The 2117-nt window shown below is 52.8% G+C and overlaps 1 pseudogene; it reads right to left on the bottom strand.

The window, feature by feature from the left end:
• Positions 1–913: 913 nt before the first annotated feature.
• On the bottom strand, positions 914–2112 carry LOC111821873 (mas-related G-protein coupled receptor member X2-like; annotated as a pseudogene).
• Positions 2113–2117: the final 5 nt, after the last annotated feature.

The raw sequence follows: 2117 nt of genomic DNA, 5'->3' as shown, positions 1-2117 counted from the left end.
AACAGTTAAGCACTCGGCTACTAACCAGAAGGTTCCAGTTTGAGTCCACCCAGAGGTGCCTCAGAAGAAAGGCCTGGTGATCTACTTCTGAAAAATCAGCCATTTGAAAACCCGATAGAGCGCAGTACTACTCTGACACACGTCGGAGCGCCGTGAGTTGACGACTCCACGGCAGCTGGTAGTTATCAGAAAGTGAAAACCAGTGTGAGTTCTAACACTGAGGCAGAGGTTCAAATAAGACTGTGTGCTGTGATGGATCACTTTTGTGTGGCCTTTCTAGCCATGGTCTTGTAACTCTCACCCCAGTGATGGGGCAGAGCTGTGTGATAGGGTAATTGTGGCCCACCAAAGGAATTGATCAGTTTTGCCAGCCCGCTGGGTTTAAAATGAGCCACCCCAGAGGTGGGAAAGAGAAGCGCCCACCACCACCAAGGAAGAACAGCCAGGAGCCAGCACGTCCTTTGGACCTGGGATCCCTGCACTGAGAAGCTCCTGGACCCAGGAGACAGACAGTGAGCTGTAGCCCTGAAGGTGGCAGAGAAGTGATGGCAGGGGACACCCCGCAGCAGGAGACGGTGTGGTGGGCTTCCCAGCCCGTGGAGAGAGAAAGCTGAGTGCCTTTGGGCAGAGACTGAGGGCCAGGGAGAGGCATGCGAGCACGGCTGGGAAGAGGCTATCCTGATGGAAGAACTGTATCCGGAGTGTTCCTGAACCTGAATTGTAAACTGTTACTTCCCTAATAAACCTCATAATCGTAATGGTCTGTGAGTTCTGTGTGGCCATTGCGATGAATTATCAACCCAGCAGAGAAGTAGACAGCGCTGTGGGAGGGATGGCTGGTGTCAGAATTGGTAAGGATGGAGGAGAGGGAAAGCACGTCTGCCCTCTGCCTCACAGGAGTCAGCCTTGGGCTGTTGACCTTGATTCTCCTTCCCCCTTGGGCTGATAGAGGGGGTCAGAGGCTGCTCCTACACCATTTTTACAGACACTGTGCATAGTTGGCAAGAGTGACTTTATACGCTACTTTCCAAACTTGCTGAAGGACAACTTGACAATATGTTTCCAAAGGCTTAAAAACATGCATTTTTTTTTAACACACAAAATCTACCTCTAGCAATCTACCCTAAAGTTTTGTACAAAGCGGAGATTATGAGAGAACCTTGCTTTCGGGGATGCTTGTTTGGGGTGGCTCTTTGGCCCTGGAGGTACGAAGTGGTCACTGTGAGGAGACCGTTGGGGTCGGGTCCAGAGGAGCAGAAAGGCCCACCGTTTCTGTTGTGCCAGTGGGGAGCGTCTTCCTGTCCTCGCCATCCCCTACCTCCTCAGCCAGGGCCCTGTGGAACACCACCCTGAGGGGCCTCCACTGCCCCTGCCCCTTAAGGCCCCCAGTGAAGAAATAAATGGCAGGGTTGGCCGCGCTGTTGACGCAGCATGAAAGGATGCTGATGTTGTTGAGGGGCTCCCTGGCCGTAGTGACCATGTGGAACCTGATGGTGCCGAAGGGCAGACCACAGCGGGGGCACACCCCCACAGTGAGCAGAACGACCAGGGAGAGTTTTTTGGGCTGGTGCCTCTGGGAGCTGATCCGGATGCTCTGGAGTATCAGCAGACTGGATGCACCCATGACAGAACGGGAGGAAAACCCACACGGCGGTGATGGTTTCATATGCCTGGCAGGACTCAGTTGCTGGCCAAGAGAGCTGACCACAGGTGCGGCCCCTCACTGAGTTTATCAGAGGGGTCAGAAGCCACAGCAGGATACTCACCGTGGCTGACAGCTGCTTTGGGCAGTGACACCGATACCAGATAGGGAAGAGGACGGACAGACAGCGCTGAAAGCTGTTGGCAGTTATGATAACCAGGCCAGTGAAATACGAGAAGAACCTGAGCACCGTGAATATACCAGGGAGATTAAAAGCAAAGCTTTAGAAAAGGCTTTAGAATCTGGTGGACAGAGAACATGATCTGGAAGCAAAGGTGAATGAAATCTGCGATGGCTAGGTTGAAGATGTAGATCAAGAAAGAGTCCTTTGTGATGGACACACAGACAAGCCGGATGATGATTCTATTCCCCACCAATCCACAGAGGGCCACGACCACCATGAGGGACCAGAAAA

The sequence above is a fragment of the Trichechus manatus genome, unplaced genomic scaffold, assembly GCF_000243295.1.
Source record: "Trichechus manatus latirostris isolate Lorelei unplaced genomic scaffold, TriManLat1.0 scaffold00113, whole genome shotgun sequence".
Classification (NCBI taxonomy): Eukaryota; Metazoa; Chordata; class Mammalia; order Sirenia; family Trichechidae; genus Trichechus; species Trichechus manatus.
Note: the sequence above shows the minus strand (reverse complement) of the source record. Positions and strands in the feature narration are given on the sequence as shown.